At 36.1% G+C, this 22070-nt stretch overlaps 1 long non-coding RNA gene across 1 annotated transcript in view; it reads right to left on the minus strand.

The window, feature by feature from the left end:
* The window catches only part of LOC135221498 (uncharacterized), a 316150-nt gene that overhangs the window by 130168 nt on the left and 163912 nt on the right, over positions 1 to 22070 (minus strand). The gene's annotated exons all lie outside the window — the stretch shown is intronic.

Below are 22070 nucleotides of genomic sequence, written 5' to 3' on the forward strand. Positions count from 1 at the left end.
AAAGAAAAGAACGATGCTGAGGGAAGGAGAAAGACAGAAGAGGATTAAGTTAGGACTAAGGATTACAACGAGTGGGCGAAGGAAGGCAGCCGAAAAAAAAAAAAAAAAAAAGAAATGAGGACCGAAGAGATTCAAAAGGGGGGCGAAGGAAAAGGCAAATTGGCCAGAAAAAAAAAACGAGGAGGGTATATTAAGGTGAACGTTTCCGGGTGAAAACAGCAGTTAGAAATGTTTCAGGCCCCTCAACCAAAAATTTAAACTTTGTTGCAAAGTGTTCAGAAAAATGATTCATAAAGCTGTCAGTTGTGGAAACGAAAAAATACATGAGGATATGGAGGTAATTCTCCGTGATGTGTTATGATCGCTATGAAATAGCTCTGGGAACTGCGATTTCAAAATTTACTGATAGTATATCTTTATGATTTACTTGGTTTGTGGCAATAAACTCTTCAAATTTGTCCTGCTCTATACAGTCTTCTTTATTAATGTAAAGATTTTATTTCATTTTCAATCAAACTATATACAAATATGGGTCATCTTAACCATACAGCAGCATACATAAATAAATATCACATTTTCAGTGATTAATTGTGTGGAGAACAGCCGAGAGAATTTGTTTAGAAGATTAGGCATTGTATCTGGCAAAAAAAAAAAAATCGTTCACGTTTCATGGAATTTTCATTTAACTTTCCCGATGTATGTAGTTTAAATGTCAGTGGGTAAACGGGCTAGGCAACTGTGTCATCCATTTAGTGTTGGTATTCAAAGACCGGCTTTTATAAACACACGAGAATTACAATTATGAACGTTCAACAGTTTTAAGTGAAGAATGATTACAGTTTCCTATCTCCTGTGGCTTGGATTTCAATCAGACAAATTTGAAATTAAAAATAGGACCGAAGTACTTGGTTTCCAGCGCAGTTTCAATTGTGCATCCTGCAGACAAGTAAAAACAGCAGAAGTTACGGTGTAGTCTTCTCCAACTTTGCAATCATCATGGTCTTTCTTCTCTGTATTGATTCAAGTGAATCTATCTCCAACCTTTAGTAAGGTGACCAGAACCGAACGGTATAATCCAAGTGTTTCCAAACCATTGCTAAGAAATAGATTTAATATGATCTCCGCTCTTCTATCACTTACACTTCTGGAAATGAATTATGAAACTCTATTACTTCGCCTCAATAGATCGTTTCCTGTGCCCAAGATGAGCGTTTACTCTCACACCCAAATCCCTTCTCATTGTAACTGTCATTGAATTTGTTGTTAAGTCACTGTCATTGTAATGTAATTGCTATCTTCAAATGTAATTATAATTGTAATTTACATTTGTTGAAAGTAATTGTAATTGATTTCTTCATGTGTAATTACTCCAACCCTGGATGTTACCAATGATCATTTGCACAAGCGAGCCTTCTTCAAAATACAAAAATGTAAGGCGGCCATCAATCGTGCGAAGTTCCATTCCATCAATCTTTCCCATCGTGAGTGTGCTTGACAGAAACGGTGAATATTATTCATGATTTATTGAGGAAAGCCATTTGTTTCAGCCGTCATCTGTGAAATCAAGCCAAAAGGCCATACAAACCGTCGCCAGATAAGATAGAATATATGCACAATTGAGGCCGAAGAACAAGCGCTGGAACCTGAGATCATTTAGCGCAGAAAAAGAAAATTGAGAACGTGAGGTTTGTAAAGTGTAACAAGAGGAAAACCTAGCAGCTGCACTATGAAACGATTGTTGGAAGAGGCTGGAAATTAAGTCGGAAGAAAGAATATGAATGGAGATACAGTAAAAGGAATGAAAAGGGTTATAGTTAGGGGCCGATGGGACGCTGCAGCCTGCAAAGAACCTCAATTAACGGCTACACAGTGCACCGCGTTAGGTGCACTGGCGGCATTACACCCCCTGAGGACATACGAACCGTATCCATAGATGCCGTACAACGATTAGTGTCAATCACCGAAACCAACAATACTACTTAAGAAGCTAATCACAACTGTGGGGGCCTGAGCAAAAGTGGCTGAATTACTTCAGGAAAAATGTAAGAACAGGGATTACACAAACAGCTTCATATTTTAGCAACTGAGACTATACTCGGTTTTTTTCCATCTGTCCACCAGCGTGTGGTGTTTGCGTATGGTAACACTGCGTCCCCAGCTTTAGAAAGTTACATTCAGCTTACACTCAACAATAATAATAACCCTATTTCGAATATTAACGGTGTAATTCGCATACAGTAAATTATTAAAACACTTTTCAGTTGCAAATGTACACCCAGATATCCTTTTATTTACCTAAAACTTACACATAGCGTAACTATCTAAAGCCCGGGACGCAGTGTTACCATACGCAAACACCACAGGCGGGTGGACAGATGGAAAAAACCAGAGTATAGTCAGTCAATGGCCATCCTACTATGACCCAGTTTTTGTTTTAACCATTTTCTCAGGGAACACGAAGCACTTGGCAGAACCCTCCATTACTGAATTTCTATTCATGCATTTTATTTTCGCTTACTCGGGGTAAGCCTACAAACTACTTTCTTGCTGTTGTTGGGGGGTAGGGGTAGGAAATGTCTAAGAAGGTCTGAAAAGGGCGTTTTGCATTGCTTTAAAGATACAGGAATTTTAGGATAGGATATTCATTATGTATTGATTAGAATGAAAATGTAAAAAATAAATAAAGTGCATATTAAACAGTACAGAAAATTTTTCTCTAATAAAATATATCTTATTTTCTTCATTTTCGTTGGTGAAACAGCGGGCTATCTTTCTATAGATTTTAACAATTTAGAGGCTATATTTCTGTTCAATTAATTTGAATATATAAACGTGTTTAATTTGCGGTATTTTTATTTGATCCTTGTTGTTTGTATGAGTAGTACCAAGTGTGAGTTTTAATTATGAAGACCACTTCATATTCAGTAAGGAATATAATGATTGCAACTTATGAGTCAGTGGGAAATCTTGCACGCATCCCGAGTCAACTGGAGGTCGGATCGCGCCTAGTTTATCTAAATAGTCTACGAAGCAGGAAACTTTATATTCCATTCAGGGCCAGCACACACACACACACACCCACACTGGTAAAAATGTTCTGTTACATCAGAATTCCATCTAATAAAAGGAGTCCATCAAAATGCCAAATATAGAAAGTAAGTACTTTATTTCAGAGACTGCAGTCTCTCTCTTCAGGTAAGTAATGAATGAGACAAGTTACAGACAAGGCGGTATTTATACCAAGAGAGACCCATGCACAGGTAGCACGTTTTTCCAAGTTATGCCTTCTAATAATTCTTCTTTAATCCCCTTAAGCGTTGGTTGAAGGAAGATTTTATCAATGATATCTGAAACCCAGGCGCCCTTTGAGATGTTCATTACCTGTCTTTGTTTGGTCAAGGATGCCTCCATCATTTGACTTTTGTACCGACATCTGCTGCTATAAATTATAGCTGACAAATTCCAGTTTATTCTATGGTTATGGTTATTTATATGGTTAAAAATAGCTGAGCTCTGTTGTCCATACCTAACTGACCATTTATGCTGTATTAACCTCTGGGGAAGTGCTTTTAGTCTCGGTCCAGGCATGTTATTTGTATAGTACTCCTGTGTCCGTGTGGGAAGTCTTTTGTTGGACATTAATCAGGGATTTGGCTGAGGTATTTGGGTAGGTAAAGGCAAAAGGGTTAGACTTTCTGAAGGTCTGGGTCACTGTCTCAATCCTGTCCAGGTGAGGGATTTTTATTTTATTGTTGGGTGTCTCGTCTTGCCTTTGAGGGGGGTCAGTAGAAAATGACATTTGCTTTATGAATAGCTTTCTCAATTATATGGTCAGGATACTTTAAAGACAAAAGCTGCCTACGAATTAGTTCAAATTCCTTTTCCAAGAAATCTGGGGAACAAATTCGTAAGGCTCCTGAAAATAGGTTGCTGGCTACGCCTATCTTGATAGAAATGTCATGATAACTTAAGTAGTGAATGTATGAAAGTGAGCATGTTGGTTTTCTGTATAAGGTAAATTTGTATTCTGTCGTATTTGTAATTATTCAAACATCAAGGAAAGTAATTTTGTAGTCTGTTTCCCATTCAACTTTAAATTTGATGTTAGGCACTAATGCGTTTAATTTTGAAAGGAATACGTTGAAACTGCCCCACCTCTTATCCCAAAATGTTAAGAATATCTACATATCTCATCCACAGCATATTTTTGGGTTATATTGCATTTATTACTACAATTTCAAAGTATTCCATGTACAGATTGGCTAAAACAGGACTTAATGTGCTACCCATTCCACACCCAAATCTTTGCTTATAGAATGACTCCCAGAATGAAAGTACGTTATTAGATACACATAATTCAATTAACTTGATTATTTTGTCAAGAGCCAGTAGGAAATTATCTTGATAGGGGCTCATTTTTCCCTCAAAAACCGTAGAACGTCCTATACTGCACTTTTGTGAATAGAGAATCAATATCAAGGCTTTAAAGTTTTGTTTTGAAGTGGTATATATGCTTCTCTGAATTTGTGACAAGAATCTTCCGAGTTTAATGTGACTTGGAGAAAAAGTGCCTAAGAAAGGGGAAAGGAGGCCAGCAAACCATTCAGAAATTTTATAATTGAAAGCTCCGGCACATGAGATGATGGGTGTAAATGGATGATTGCCTTTGTGAGTTTTGGGAAGGCCATAAAAGTAAGGTAGTTTTGGGTTAACGACTTTAACCCTCTCCAATAGTTCAATGCTTTTTTTGTCTTGACCAATTAATCTTACTTTCCCAAAAAATTCAGTGGGGACGTTTTGGAGGGGATTTTTCGTCAATTTGTCGTAAGTGTTTGGTGCGAAAGCTATTCATAAAGCAAACGTGATTTTCTACCGACCCCTCAAGATAAGGCCAGAGAGACACCAACAATAAAATAAAAATCCCTCACTTGGACAGGATTAAGAGTGATCAGTCCAACAAAAGACATCCCGCACGGACACAGGAGTATACGAAATCCCATGCCTGGACTGTTACCAATCTTACATCGGTATTACAGGAAAATCACTTCCCCAGAGATTAAAAAAACATAAATGGTCAGTTAACCATATAAATAACCATAACCACAGAGTAAAATGGAATTTGTCACCTATAATTTATAGCAGCAGATGTCGGTACAAGAGCCAAATGATAGGGGCAGCCTTGATCAAACAAAGACAGGAAATGAACATCTGAAAGGGCGCCTGGGTTTCAGATATCATTGATCAAACCTTCCTTCAACCAACGCTTAAGGATATTAAAGAATTATCAGAAGGGGTGATTTAGAAAAATGTGCTACCAGTGGATGGATCTCTCGGTATAAATACCGCCTTTTCTGTAATTTTTCTCATTCATTGTTTACCTCAGGAAAGAGACAGCAGTCTCTGAAATATAGTACTTAATTTCTAAATTTTGGCTCCTTTTATATTATATTATATTATATATATTATATATATATATATATATATATATATATATATATATATATATATATATATATATATATATATAGAGAGAGAGAGAGAGAGCGGAGAGAGAGAGAGAGAGAGAGGAGAAAGAGAGAGAGAGAGAGAGAGAGAGAGAGAGAGAGAGAGAGAGAGAGAGAGAGACTATAAATTCCTAAGGGCCAGCAGAGACAACGAAAAAAAATAGTGCATATAAGAGGGGAAAACGAGTGACGTCTAGACCAAGTGCCGAGCCTGGCCACTAAGAGGGGGAAAATAGGACCGAGGAGAAAACCAGGAAAACCGGAAACTATTTATTATAGACAAACGCAATTCTTCATCCCAGTTGACTCAACAAAATTCTAAACTTTCGAAGTCACGACTCACAAGAAAATGAAGCCTAAGAGTGATGCCTTTCCTCCTTTACCAGTTTCGAAATAGAAGACTCAAATAGATGGCGATGGCAGACTGACTTCAATCATTTCACGGACACAAATCGTAAGGCTCGTACTGACCCCAGTGAGCATTGTCGAAGTACGTTGAAACAAATACCCAACACACCACAGTCGGGAACTGGGTAGTTAAATGGTCTTCATTTCTCTCTTTCCTCCCGTTCTTCTTCCCTCATAAAATATGATTAGAAACCGGGGCCTATGCAATTACTGGTAGGCCATGACCTACTACACATATATATAATAAAGATCAGAGGTTATTCAAGGTATTTGACAATCGTTTTCTGTAAAGGATAAACCAAAATAGAATATCGGTGTTTTTTGTTAATGCTTGCGATCTAAAATGGACGGAAAATCCCCTTTAATCAACATAATAGATGTTCTGCTGTTTCATGTACTAAACAACACAGGGACACGGCCTCTGGACAAAAGGAATCACACTGATTACTCATTTGCCGACGTTTGAAGCAAAGTTCAGGGCTAAGGACTTGAAAACATTCAAACTGAAAACCCACCTGTAATAATAATAAATAAATATCTCTTACATACGGAATTTCATGACAGCGTACCCAATTATTTAGGATTTGGATTTAGTCAGAGCCAGACGCATACGACGGGCAGAGACATTCTCTCCCTTTTTCTTTCTGAAGGAAAGAGCGAAGAAAGGCAGATAAAGACAAAGAAAAGCTGCTGTTGCAACACAAGATCAATAAATAAACCGGGCTTATTCTTTCTCATTCCTCCCGACCCCGTTCAAAGCAATCACCACCGGGCGACTTCATTGATCTAACATTCACTAACCGGCGCCCCCTCACCCCAACCCCCACCCCCCACCTCCCGCCTAACTCATTCACCCTCATCTCCCATCCCTAGCCTTCCGAAGGCAGCACACCCCACCCACTCCCACGGCCGGGTTCCAACGGACCACCGACTCCGTCTCTCGTCCGAGATAACATTGAGATCTCTCCATTTTCTATTTGCTCACCTTGTTCTCTGTATTATTCTCCATGATGCAACATCCCGGGGCCGGAATTTGTGCGCCAGCGCTGAGAGACTTCCTGTGTATGACGCCTTTCTTTCTTACTCACTTTGGTTCTCTTGACAATACAACTGTTACCTAAATGACTGAAATTATAGTTATTTAATTTTAAGAACAACCAGCAAAGACCTAAATGTAGATCCTAAAAATGACTGGCCGTCTAAAGGTTCTCTCTGTTCAACGGAAAGCTCCTTCTAAAAGTACAAATCGCATTCTTTTTCGATTTTCAACGCAATTCATTTGGAATTTCACTACCGCTCCCGATTCTCTCTTTTTCTTGCAGGAATTCCAAATTTTGAGATAGTTACAGCCACCGGCGGTCCTCTCAAAAGTCCTTTGTTTTAGCAGTCACATGAATATACAAATGAATATACAAGATACATCCAAGCAAGAGCCATAGGCACCTGAAAGCGGGGAAAAATTAAACTAAATAAAATATAGAGATTGGATATGCTTAGACGAATTGTATGCCACTGATGTTTTATACCAGCGTATTGAGGTAGCTTTACTGGATCCAAAACATCCATCTCACAGATGGTCTCGCCCTTCCTCCAGGAACCCTCACTCCCAAAGAAATATTACAAAGTAATTAAACCAAAGTCAAACCAAAGTCAATCCCATCGTTCACTGATTCCTCACTTCAAAACATATTACAACGTTTTAGCGAGAAATTACTTAAAGGAGATATCACAGACAAAGGGGAATTCAAGACCAGAGAAACGCACCAGATTACTCAATAAGGATGAAACCTTTTGCACCTGTATTAAAATATATAAATATATATCATATGTATGTATACATGTATGTATGCATGTATGTATGTATGTATATACATATATATCCATATATAAATATATATATAATATATATATATTATATATACATTACATATCGTATATCTTTGTTTGTATGGTGTTTTTACGTTGCATGGAACCAGTGGTTATTCAGCGACGGGACCAACGGCTTTACGTGACTTCCGAACCACGTCGAGAGCGAACTTCTATCACCAGAAATACACATCTCTCACTCCTCAATGGAATGCTCGAGAATCGAACTCGCGGCCACCGAACCGAGGTGGCACGCCAACACCATACCAACCACGCCACTGAGGCGCTCTATCGGGTACACCTGAAGTGAAATTCGGCAACTGCGTAGAGATGTAGATTCTGATTGCATAAAAAAGATAATAAACAAGGCTGAGGTTTCACTGCTTTGTATGTCAAAAGGAGAGTTGAAAGGTGCGACTCAAAACAGATTCTGAATAAACGCCGCTCGTCGAAGATCCATCAAATCAACCAGCTAATTAGCAAAGAGTTTGTTAGACAGTCGTTTTACTTTTGCAGGAGGGGCAACACTTGAAGCATCCGAGGGCTCAGGTGGATGGATGCACCTCACGACAAAAGCGCCTGTGTCAGGAAGGGCCACCCAGCCACCGACATCTACGGAAAGAGGTGGCTGCTTTTAACATCTTTAATCTAGTCCACGGGAGGTTTTTCGTTTCTTTAAAGTGAGTTGGACCTTATGTTAATCCTGTAAAGTCCGTTTGAATATGCTTACCTGTACTGTGTTTTTCTTTGTTCTGATCAGTCTTGCCTTAGGTAAAGGGTCGCTGAGACCGAAAGATCACAGTATGTATGATATATATATATATATATATATATATATATATATATATATATATATATATATATATATATATATATATATATATATATATATATATATATATATATATATGTAATATATATATATAAATAACTTGATCACGAAGTATATAAAACGTGATGCTATGTATAAATAAAGACCCTTTATATATATATATATATATATATATATATATATATATATATATATATATATATATATATATATATATATATACACACACACACACACACACACACACACACACACACACAGAATATATCCAACAACGACTAATATTCGTTATGATCATCCCTTGGAGAGCCATACACTTAATGGAGCCGCGATCGCTCGTGTCTATTATTTTTGTTTCTCTCTCCTTCTCTCTTTCTCTCTCGTTCCCTCCCTCCACTGCTATAGTCAACATCCGAACAGCCTTATCCAGGTCACTGCTTAGATTAACAAAGACAATAGTTGAAACGGAGCGTGGTCAGATCTCTTCATTCTCTACCAGGATGCAAACCCGGGATTTCTTCCTTGTGAAGCTAACGAAAAGAAAAATGGGTACAGATGAAAATACAGCGAGCATTAACCCAGCAAAACTATTTTCATCTTTTTCGAACACAAGTGCATCTTATCACCAGCTTTTCAACATTTCCAGCTGGACAAGTGTCCTTTGGCCAATTTTTTAGTCGGTCCAGTGTCCAGAAACAGAGCTGATCTAGAAATGCCGAGGCGACCATCGAAACGTTATGTTTTTTAAAAGCTAATATGATCGGAACCTTATGACGGCGATGTATTCAGTACGGAATTTGGAATTTCTCCTCTAGAGCTGTTACAATAACGTGCGTATCTTCATCAACCGAAAGATGTCTATACAAAAACAAAACATTGGCCTTTGGTGTAAAATTCAAAAAGTACATAGATTTCATGTCTGGACTAGCATGATAAAGTGCGTAGGGAAACGTCCCCATGTTTGCAACTTGCCACCGTATGCATAATAGCACTGTATCTAAAACCTATGGCATTCAAGCACTAAAATAATAATAATAATAATAATAATAATAATAATAATAATAAAAAAGTCAAGAGGAAAGTATCACTCATGATGTCGCAATACCATGGGACACCAGAGTTGAAGAGAAAGAGAGGGAAAAAATGGATAAGTATCAAGATCTGAAAATAGAAATAAGAAGGATATGGGATATGCCAGTGGAAATCGTACCCATAATCATAGGAGCACTAGGCACGATCCCAAGATCCCTGAAAAGGAATCTAGAAAAACTAGAGGCTGAAGTAGCTCCAGGACTCATGCAGAAGAGTGTGATCCTAGAAACGGCACACATAGTAAGAAAAGTGATGGATCCTAAGGAGGCAGAATGCAACCGGAACCCACACTATAAAACCCCTCCACCCAGTCGAATTGGAGGACTGTGATAGAGCCAAAAAAAAAAAAAAAAAAAAAAAAAAAAAAAAAAAATATATATATATATTTATATATATGTATATGTATATATATATAGATATATATATATATATAATATATATATATATATATATATATAATATGTATATATATATATATATATTATATATATTGTATATATATCTATATATATATATATATATATATATATATATGTATGTATGTGTATATAGATATATATATATATATATATATATATATATATACTATATATATATATATATATATATATAATAATAATAATAATAATAATAAAAAGTATCTAACGAAAAGTATCTTCCTCGAGTTACATGGATGAACAAATGGCGAGTGAGTCTTGGTCAAGTTTAAAAAGAAGAAACATGTGATGCTCCAAGATGAGTTTAAGGACATAATCGTAGAGCATCCTGAGTAAGCTTCGATAACAATGGAACAATTTCTTAGAGATGGTGGAGGGAAAGGTTATAAAGTTACAAAACTCTTCTACTTCCCAACTGAGAGATTCCTCGAGTGGGAGTGAAAAGGATCAAGAGTATTTACAAAATTATTGATTGTAAAATCTTTCAGCTTTCCGCTCCTTACCCATGAAAGAAAATAGGGACCTAACTCAAATGTAGAGACTCCTAATAAACATAAAAAAAATTCACATAAGGCATAAAATTGGAGAGAGAGAGAGAGAGAGAGAGAGAGAGAGAGAGAGAGAGAGAGAGAGAGAGTGTTCCATATACGTGACAGAAGAAAGTGGAAGTAGTTGCAAAGTTCCAGAAAAGCATGTAGTTGTCAACTATTTGACTTTGTTTTTTGAGAGGGATGCACTGGCTTTACATCTAGGGGAATGTAAACCTGGAAGAGGTGCATCATAAACATCACATAGAAGTAGAGCAAAAATTGTTCTTGGCCAGAAAAGTAATCCCACTGGTGGAGAGCAGTGCAATGCGATGAAAGATGTTAGTCAACAGACCAAACACCAATGCTGCATACAACAAGAGACTGGAGTGAAGGAAAACTGGAAGAGGCCTACTGTGGATGTGACCCAATACAGAAATGAGTTTTATTTATCAGCTGCTGACTGCGGTCCATGTCAGTAAGCAGTGTGGAAGCTAAAACCATTGTGTGCATATGGAGTTCAATAGTTAAAACAGGCGAGGCAATATGGGTGAAGCCTTCTTAATCAGGACAGTTATCAAATGACTGAGGGGGTTAGGAAAAAAGCCTAACAACCAAGATAAATGTCATTGAACAGAATACCCCCATTATGTCCTCTATGTCTGAAAATTTGTTTGTCTGAAAAGTTGTCTATCAAAGCCGAGTGGGAAATAAAGTGAGGGAAACGTAGCTGGTGTAAGAGGGTGAGAGAGGAACTGAGGGGGAGGAACAATATTATCCGAGAAAAATGAGGCAACAACCGATTTCGACAGTAGATTTTCTTATGGAGTGGTGTCTTAAATTTGTTTGTCAATTGTTATGCTTTCTTATTAGAAAGGCTGTTTTCTCTTCTATGTTCCTATTTGCCAAGGTTTATGGCAATTGTGTCTGCTCTGTTTGGAAGTTTCATGGGAGCATGTACTACAAATAGCAAGTTTTGCTGCTTTTGTAGCAACTATAAGGGGAGCTGCTGTAGAGCAAGTGAGCCATTGTAGTAACACTCTCTCTCTCTCTCTCTCTCTCTCTCTCACACACACACACACACACACACACACACATATATATATATATATACATATATATATATACATATATATATATATATATATATATATATATATATATTATACAGAAATGGGATAACATAAAATGCCAAAATTGGTGGGCAATGTCAATGTAATTGAACAATTAGTTTATCAGTTGTCATTTAGTTTTCCCAATTATATATATATATATATATATATATATATATATATATATATATATATATATACATATAAATATATATATTACATATAAATAAATAATCATATATATATATATTATATATATATATATATATATATAATATATGTATAATATAAACATATATATATAATATACAATATATATTAATTATATACTAGCTGACCAACCCAGCATTGTCAGGGAAAACTCTAAATGACAACATACAGTCTCTCTCAGTCTCTCTCTCTCTCCATTCCCTGTTAAGATAGTTGCTTCAGTTACATTGCCCCTCATTTTTGACATATTAAATTTCACCATTTCTCACCCCTATTCCTACTGGGGCTGATCTTGAGACTTGAAGGGCATTGGGAGTGTCTCTCTTCCTCCGAGTGAGCTAAAAAATTATGAAATTACATTAAAATTCACCATTTTTTACATATCATTTTTCATCCCTTCTAACCCCCTTTCCTATCAGGGAGTGTCCCTGTTCATCTCAGCAAACTCAAAAGCTATGGATAAGACATTAATATCTGTATTTTCGGTTATTTTTAGATGCCGCCACCTTCCCACCCTCTCTTCCTATCAGGGCTAAACTTAGACTCAAAGGACATAGGGAGTGTCTATTCATCTCAGCAACCTTGAAAACTATAAATTAGACACTAATATCTGTCGTTCTTGTTTATTTTTATGTCATCCCCTTCCCAACCCTTCCTATTGGATACTGAACTTGGACTTCAAGGCCACTGAGAGTCACTATTCATCTCAGTCACCTCAAAAACTATGGATTAGACACTAATGTCTGTTATTTTTGGTTATTTTTACATGTCACCCCCTTCCCAACCATTTCTCACCTCCCTTCCTATTGGGGCTAAATTTGGACATAAATGGCATCAGGAGTGTCACTATTCATCTTAGCAACTTTGAAAACTATGGATTAAACACTAATATGTCATTTTCAGTTTTTTACATCTCCTCCTTCTAACTGGGGCTGAACAAGGAATTAATGGACATCAGGAGCATCATTATTCATCTCAGCAGCCTCAAAATCTATTAATTAGACACTAGCATCTTTAGTTTCCAGTAATTTTTACTTCTCATCCCAAGCCCCCCCCCCGTCCTACGGGACCTGAACTTGGACTTAAATGGCATCAGGTGTGTCCCTATTCATCTCGGCAACCTTGGAAACTATGGATTAAACACTAATATCTGTTGTTTTACGCTATTTCTGTCACACCTCCCTATGGGGGCTGAACTTGGAATTGAAGGTTATTGGGAGTAATACCTGTCTTTTTCAGTTATTTTTATTTTCACCTTTTCTTACTACCCCTTTGCTGCCAGTGATGTCTTACCACCAAAGTATTCTTTTCATGTGCTAAGTATACCAAGTTTGGTTGAAATGCTCAATACGTGTCAAAGTGTATGTGGCACATACCCACCCACACACATACATATATTCATTTACACATACACACACACACACACACACACACACATATATATATATATATATATATAAATATAATATATTATATATATATATAGAGGAGAGAGAGAGAGAGAGAGAGAGAGAGAGAGAGAGAGAGAGAGAGAGAGAGAGAGAGAGACCCTACTCTTCACACTGTTTTTCCTTTCAGTCCTCTTCCTTCTACCTTCAGCTAAAATCTTGTCGTACACTTTGACTGCTAATTTAGGAAAAAAGAAATAAAACTAATGCCCCAAATCCATACAACTCATGCAGTTGCCTCTATCACATCTACCTTTATTAACAGTGGAACGTTTAAACTTATTACCCTCACATTCAGAAGCTTTCCCTCAATCAATTAGAGCTTACAAACCTTGGTCAGCAAACCAGTCTCACTATCACCACTGGGCTGCCACATTATAATCATAATCCTAGCAATTTGCGTCTTTCCTTTTTCCAACGTATCAAATGACTTCCTATGTTCTGAACAATCCAAGCAATTATATGAGACATCATCAACCTTAAACTTTTCAACCTCTGCATCAATCAGCTGTCTCTCTTCTAGTCTGTGTATTCAGAAAATCTTCATAATATTCAGGAAATCTTTAAAATACTTTATTAGATGATACAGGTTTACATTTACTTCTAACAAACTTCTGCTTCAACCAAATAATTATCGGACAAAGCTCCAGCCACGAATTTCTCGCCATAACACTCATCAACCTACTCCTTCCTCCTCTTTAATTAATGCTTAATCTAGTCAACTATTTCTGACCAATTTCTCCTTGAAAACCATGTCTTTTTGACAATCAAGCCTCTTTCAAAACATTTCTAAAACACGCACTGCGGCTCATACATCTCATTTACTCCAGGAACTCTGTAATTAATAAAAATGTCTGCACTGCCTACCTTTACATTGCACAACTATCATCATTTCACGTTCTCCAATCCAGCTTCACAGGTTCAGAATATCCAAACAGATTCAAATTTATTCCTTCTTCGCTTTTTTCCAATCCAGACACTTTAAATATTACATTTAGTGTTGCCTCACTTATCCTTAAAATCAGTGACATACATTTTGTACTCTTTCACATGTACCCTTTGATTTCATAATGTAATACATTACATATATACGTGTTAGTAGTAGTAGTAGTAGCACATGACGGGTTTGAATCCCGGGAGATGAAAGAAAATATGGACACGTTCCTAAAAACCCACGGTGGCCCCGTCGACCTAGATACAGAATTTGGAACATAGTAATCAGGACATTGCACAACGTCAAAGCTGGGAACAGATGAGAGGGACAGTGGTTGACAATCTCATTCCAGAATAATGGGAATGAGTCGTGTTTTACCATATTAATGAGAAACGGAAAACTTAAGTATATTAGAAAGTCTATTTACTTGTCCGTCATAGAATTTAAGTTTATACCAACTTTAACAGTAAGCATGAAAAATTCACACTCACGTAAAAATTTGCACTTTGTACTAATGAATAAATATGTACAGGGCTTAAACAAAATTACATACACAACACACAGATTTATGCATATACATACTTCATAACAAGATAGAAGAGTCAATCTCTTTCAAAAGAGAGAAAAAAATACCCTGGATGATCTCTAAACAACAAACGTCCAGAGAAACGTTTGTCGGCTGTGTCCAACATGGGAAAATTTCCATGTGTTTGATGCTGAATGCTGAGTCGAAGTCTTCTGAGCTCCGGATGATCTTCAGAAAGAAGCAGCTTCTTTTGAGAAGAGGAAGAAAGAAAGAAAGAAAAAGACTGACATGACCCACTTTTTGCGGATCGGCTGCGAAACGCCAAGATGCTGCTTCGAAAGAGATTCTCGATATATGTTCTCATCGATTTTAACATTCGTATTCTGTTTACTTGCCGCTCTACTTCACTTGCCATTAGAAACCTGCCAGTATGTCTGAGTATGAAATGCCTAAAATTTGAGCTAAGCTAGTTTTTACAAAATTTCTCACATAAGCGCAGTAGATAAATATACATAATTGTCCCAAGAATTAAAGTCATATTTTTGAGTTTCAACACATTTTTCAGTCTAGCTGAACGCTGCTCAAGAATTGGAAAATCAACACGATGATCTCTTGTAAAAAATGAGTTTATAGCAAAACGACCAAAGAGTATGAATTGCTAATCTTCTCTAGAAATTTTAATCATTCTTCTAGTTTACACCTTCGTCACAAACCAAGTCAGTGCACCATCTAAAAACTCTTGTAATTTATCTAATAAATGTAAAACTCAGTACAGGAAAATGTTTTTCGAAATATTCAAAAGAATAAAATGTGAAGCTTGAACGTTTTCCTCAAGCAAAGAATCACAAGTTGTGACTTTCTTTTAATAATGATGAAAGTGAAACTATCTCAATGTGTTTACGACAGTCCCAAGGTGATAGTAAGAAATAATTCATTTTCAACCAGTTCTATCTCTGCAATATGATTCAGGGTTCTTCCACTCCACTTTCCTATTTTCCATGTACTCTCAGTATTTATACATCGGGAGATTCTTTCTACCCACACATGCCTAGCGATTGCGGTCGATTATAAATTGTGCCCACCTCTTCAAGGGGCAGAATCCATAAAGGATTCATTAGCTAAATACAGTAAAAGATATCAAGCTCATTGTAAACCTTAGTTCCTAGGTAACTAAGGCCAATGTCCCGTGTTTCTGTCATTGGGTTTTAACAAAGGTTTTGTGTGTGTGTGTGTGTGTGTGTGTGTGTGTGTGTGTAATATATATATATATTCAATGTAGCACGAAAGTCCACGTGCTTGAGAATATCATAAAATCCACGTAAGAAGGCGAGTGAAAACTGGGCCTTGGAACGAGTACTTTCGTAGTATATTCTGTATTTTCAAATAAAATAAACTACGAAAGTCCTTGTTCCAAGTCCCGGTTTTCACTCGCCTCCTTACGTGGATTTTATGATAATGTATATATATATATATATATATATATATATATATATATATATATATATATATATATATATATATATGCCACTATCAGTCTTTCAATTTCTTAAAGGGCCAAAACACAGTCAAATCCGTATAATTCTCCCAGTCTTCAAGTGATAAACAAAAACTGACACCATGCTGCTATAATTATCCATTCCCAACCTGACTGCTGTTTCAACCATTGACCATAGTTTTACAATGGAACTACGTGCTAATACAAAGAGTGCACCAAAAAAATTTCCAAAATACATAAATTAACAGAACAAAATTTATCAGAAAGTTTGTGGTTTAGAAAAATGACTAAAAAATTTTACAGGCTTCTTCATAACTCCCTGGCTCCAGGGAGCGCCCCAAAAGTCTGAAACCACTAGGCATTCAGTGCAGTCCTTGAGTGGCTTTACCTCCAAATTTCTTAGATTCTCTGGCTCCCTTATAAAACGCCCCACAAACGTTCACACCAAATATCATTTAAACTGTCAAACTACAAGCTTGCAAGCCAATATGTGCGTGACTGGGGGGCAGTTTGAACTGAATGACTAGCCTTTAGTACAGTAGCACTGACAACCCATTTCGTCGTGTGTGGGGAGGTGTGACGTCAAGCGTCAGTTCTAGCCCAATTTTTCAAGAGTATATCGATGCCTGCTTCACGGGAAGAGAAGGCTTTTAGGGTAGAGCTTATTGAACTTAGCACAGAACAAACTTCCTTATGGAAAATAAAAAGTGCTGGTGATTCTGACCGACGTAACAAGAATGCATCGTATCAAATTTTAAGTGGCAAAATTAAAAGAAAGGGCTAGTTCTACTACTAGATGCAGTAGCCAAATCAGGTACCAGCAGCGAAAATTTATGCCATCTAACATTATGGTATTTTTAATCGATGATACTCCTCAAGGGCCATCAACAAACTAGTTTTTCAATGCACACATACATATATACTGTGTGTGGGGTATACGTTTGTTTATATATATATATATATATATATATATATATATATATATAATATATATATATATATATATATATATATATATATATATATATATATATATATATATATATATATATATATATATATATATATATATATATATATATATATATATATATATATAATATATATATATATATATATATATATCTAATATAATATATATATATATATATATATATATATATATATATATATATATATATAAATATATAATATATTATATAATAGATATATATATATATAATATATATAGATATATATATATATATATATATATATATATATATATATATATATATAGTTTATATATATATAGATATATATATATATATATATATATATATATATATATATATAGATATATATATATATATATATATATATATATATATATATACCCTATATATATATATATATATATATATATATATATATATATAATATCCTATATATATATATATATCTATATATAATATATATATACATACAAAAGTTTTGCCACGGAGGAAAATGAAAGGCGAGAGAGCCAAAAGAACTTTCGGTCTAACACGACCCCTTACTTAGTTGTGCCTAAGTAACGGGTCGTGTTAGACCGAAAGTTCTTGGGTCTCTCGCCTTTCATTTTCCTCCGTGGCAAAACCTTTATTTATACATAGCATCACGTTTTATATACTTTGTGATACACACACACACATATATATATACATATATATAATCATATATATATATATATATATATATATCTATATATATATATATATATATATATATAAAAGTGAAGTATAGGATAATTTTGGTCAGCTATTATTATATATAATATGGTTTATATATAGGCAGGAAGATAAAGTAAGGATAAATTATTTTGGGGGGTTCATCTGGTTTTTTTAATAAATAAAAATATATTAAATAAAAAATATATGTGTATGTTGTCTGTGAAAACTAAGTATCTTAACAGAATTTTCTGTCTGCTATTATTACATGATTTACGTATAGAGAAGCAAAGGCGAAGCATAATTTACTATTTGATTGTAATATGATTTTGCCTAGTGATTGAGCAGATTGGCTGTGGTAAATTTCAGATCCTCTTAATTTCGTCCAATTGAGACGAATGAATGAATGAATGAATGATTGGAAATTTTCTGGCATCCTGACATCGAAGGTCATTGACGCCGATATCGTTTATTATAAATAAAGAATAAAATATTCATTTAAAACCATAAAAGCAAATATGTCATTATAAAAGTTAAATCGCTTTCAGAAGACCTGCTTCTGAAATAAACCTAAAAATGCCACTAGCATTGTACGACACATCATGACCAAGAATCTTGGCAAGGATGAACCTGCCATCCTCACCTCGAGCCTCAAACAGATATCTATTTCTTTCCGTGCTATAAGTGGGGCATTCAGTCAACAAATGCCTCACTGTCAAGGGTATCAAACAGTCGTTGGTGTTGGCCAGCTAGCAGAAACTCATGTGTCATCCGAGTGTGACCACTTTCGGGGCATCACGTTATACTTCCAAGGGGATATAACATTCGTTATTTCTCTCATTTTATTATCAAATAAGCTATCCCAATGCTGTTGCCAATTATTATAAATAAATTTCTTAATTGTAGGTAAAAAATCATTACAGGGAATGGGATACCTTCTTGGTAGCAACTCAGCTGCAGCATTCTTTGCCAGCGAATCTGCCTCCTCATTTACAAAAAGATATCTCTGGTAATTTCCATGGAGGGGTTGGTGATATCCTAAATGGAAGAACTCTATTTCCTGCTATATCAAGACTGTTTATTAATTGTTTTACCCGAAAACCATAAGGTTGAGGAGATTCTGGGTGTAACTCAAAATATCTATGATGCCTTACAAAGTTTGCAGTCTGACAAGCTAAAGAATTAGGTAGTCTTTGCAACCTAAACCAATACCGAAGAATAGAAGACTTTCGGTAAAGGTCTAAAGTTATCTCCAGCATCAACAAGGCGAAGTTCTAAACGCTCCTGTAGACAATCTAATACCAGCATGGTGTATAGAATCTAATATCATTAATCGGCTTGGGGTGGCTGAGGAGTATATTTCACACCCATAACTAATTTTTGAAAAAATTAAGGCCTTGTATAATTTTAAAATAGTTTTGCAGTCTGGCCCCCTTGATGTATGGGACAATACTTATTAAAAATTCAGAGCCTCAAGACATTTAACTTTTAATGCCTTTAAGTGAGGAACCCATGTCAACCTGCAATCAAATATCAAACCTAAAAATCTAACTTCACTTACACATGGGATCCGTTGACCTTTGATGTATATATCCGGGTCTGGATGTACTCCCCGAATACGACAGAAATGGACAACAACAGTTTTGTTGGTCGAAAACTTAAATCCATTCATATCAGTCCACTGAATAATTTTGTCAATTGAGAGTTGCAGTTTTCTTTCAACCATCGACATTCTAGATCCAGCAAATGATATGGAGATCATCTACAAATAATGTTGAGAGAATATCTTGGGGAATGACAGAGGATATCCCATTAATAGCTAGTGCAAATAGGGTTACACTTAGCACACTACCCTGAGGAACTCCTTCCTGACATTTCCTCTCTGATAGAGTTTCCCCCACTCCCACTTGAAAAAATCTATGTAAAACAAATGATTGAATGAACAATGGTACCTCCTCGTAATCCCAATTCATGAATGGTTTTAAGTATACCATATCTCCATGCAGTATCATATGTCTTTTCAAGGTCAAAAAAGACTGTTACTTGGTGCTGTTTGGAAGCAAAGGATTCACAAATAGAGGATTCCAGTCGTATTAACTCATCAGTCGTTGAATGCATTTTTCTAAATCCACACTGGATAGGTGATAAAATAACCTTCTTTTCCAGGTACCATATCAGTCTTACATTGACCATCTTCTCCATGATCTTGCATAAACAAGAGGTCAATGCAATTAAAACTTATCCTTACCGGGTTTTAAAAAGGCTAAAATAATGGCTAGTTCCCAAACACTTGGATAACTATGATCATGCCATATTCTGTTAATAATGCTTAAAATAAATAACTTGGTATTAACAGGTACATGTTTAATCATTGCATATGGAATTCCATCGGGTCCAAGGGCTGTATCATTACACGTAGCAAGTGCGGAATCAAATTCTCTTTCAGTAAAAGGAGAATTGTATGACTCTTCCCTTCCTATTGCAAAATTTAAAATTTTCTTTACTTCTATGCTCCTAAACTGGTGACCAGGAGCTGCTTCTCACTTGCAGGATACATTTGAGAAATGATCAGGCAGGGCATTACTAACCTCAGTTGCTCCAGTCACAAACTGATCATTCACCTTCAACACTGGTGGTGGGTTGGGGGTGAATTTGCCCGCTATCTTTTTTACTCCTCCACACAGAAGATGGTGGTGTTCTACTTACTGTTAATGGAGAAAACAAAAGACACCCAAGACTGGCGCCTAGCTTCTTTCATGGCACGATGGAGCTGTGCTCTACATTTCTTATGCATAATTAAATTCTCCTCAGTACGGCGTCTGCGCAATCAAGTTCAAGACCTTCCTGTGGCTCTATGCAGGACAGTTAGTTCTGAAGACCACCAGGGGACTGGTCGTCGTTTGAATAACCCTGTTGTTTTGGGAATTAAATTGACTCCTGCTGTATGAAGGGTTCCATTCAGCATGTTTATGGCATCATCAATATTTTCAAACTGTTCTGCATTCCCTTCAATTTCGCTTAGCTCACGAAATCTATCACAGTCCGCCTTGTCAAGATTCCATTGTGGCGATCTCTGTAAAGGTGGACCATTGTTGGTGTTTATAATGATTGGTGCATGATCACTAGTATGCCAATCATCTAATGTCCTCCAGTCAAAATCGAGAAGGCAATTAGAGCTTGCGATTGATAGGTCAATGCACGACAAGGTACCTGTCAGGACATGAAAGTGTGTGGGCTCTCCTGTATTAAGGAGTCCGACATCCTCATTTTCTACAATTGATGATATTATATTGCCCCTTGTGTTAGCTAAAACATCGCCCCATAAAGGATGTCTACCATTCAAATCTCCCAGTAAGAGAAAAGGTTGAGGGAGTTGTTGAATCACCTCTACTAAATTATCATACAAAATGTTATCATTTGGAGGTAAGTACGGAGAGCATATTGTATATTTTCTCCCTATATCAACCTGTACAACCGATATTTGGGGAACATCTCGATGAACGTACATGAGACTTCCGCCATGGCTCCCTGCTTGTTGATTATATGGTGTTCTATAGCTAACATACTCTCGAGGACAAGGAGTATTAGCATCAAGCTTGGTCTCCTGTAAACATACAATTATGGGGGAATGCTCATGAATTAGGAGCTTAAGTTCTTCATATTTGGCCTTTAAACCCTGACAATTCCATTGCAAAATGGAGGTGAAAACTATGGATTATTTCTGGAAGACATCTTGGATGAGGTCTTCCCATTGGCAATTTTCAATCTAACATTATTTCCTGTAGGTTTCTTTAGGGATGGTCTTGATATATTGGGTTTTACATTTGTCTTGTTCTTTGTGTCCTTTTGATCTATTAGTTGAGGCGGATGGTGGACCTCAACCTGAATTTCTGATTTATTCAAGTTATCTTCTGGTTGATCAGAAACATCAACAGATAAAACATCAAATTTATTTGACATCATAGCTTTAATGTTTCTTATGGAAGGAGGT

Source organism: Macrobrachium nipponense, chromosome 2, assembly GCF_015104395.2.
Source record: "Macrobrachium nipponense isolate FS-2020 chromosome 2, ASM1510439v2, whole genome shotgun sequence".
Taxonomy (NCBI): Eukaryota; Metazoa; Arthropoda; class Malacostraca; order Decapoda; family Palaemonidae; genus Macrobrachium; species Macrobrachium nipponense.